Here is a 718-nt window from a genome sequence, read left to right as displayed (position 1 = left end):
TCATCATGAAATATTCTTATAGCAAGAGTAATATTATTGCTGCTGCTACTACTACTACTACTACTACTACTACTACTGCTACTACTACTACTATTACGACTACAACATCTACAACAACAACAACAACAGCTACTACTACTACTACTACTACTACTACTACTACTACTACTACTACTACTACTACTACTACTACTACTATACGTGTGGCCTTGAGTAAGTCACCTCGCCCTAGCTCAATTTGCGGCGCTGCACTGCGGCTGACGCCTGGGTTATACCTCGCCCTAGCTCAATTTGCGACTGACGCCTGTGTTATTCCAGTCTTCCCTTGGAATAGACCCTCGAGAAAAATTTCCCCGATGGGATGAAAAAATGGAATTTTATTATTTTAAATTTAAACTGTTATCTGTCTGCTCAACGCCACAGAAACATGGATAAGTTCCGGATTTATAAGCTTAGGAGGCAAGATTGCCAATGGTTAGCGCGTTGTACTCTGGACTCAGAGGTTCTGTGTTCGATTCCGACCGAAGCCAATTTGTACTTTCCTAGAGCAAGAAAATTTACTCCAATCACTCACTCCATTCAGGTGTAAAAGGGTACCTGTCAAGCTGGATAGTAATCTGCGATAAACTAGCGTCGTGTTCAAAGATTTTCAACCAATTACGTTAATTGTCCGCTTCACGCTATTGAAACCGGGATAACTCCTGCACCATTGGCTACA

The sequence above is a fragment of the Berghia stephanieae genome, chromosome 5 (genome assembly GCF_034508935.2).
Source record: "Berghia stephanieae isolate SIO BIC M18660-M18661 chromosome 5, UCSD_Bste_1.3, whole genome shotgun sequence".
Classification (NCBI taxonomy): Eukaryota; Metazoa; Mollusca; class Gastropoda; order Nudibranchia; family Aeolidiidae; genus Berghia; species Berghia stephanieae.
This window is presented reverse-complemented; position numbering follows the sequence as displayed.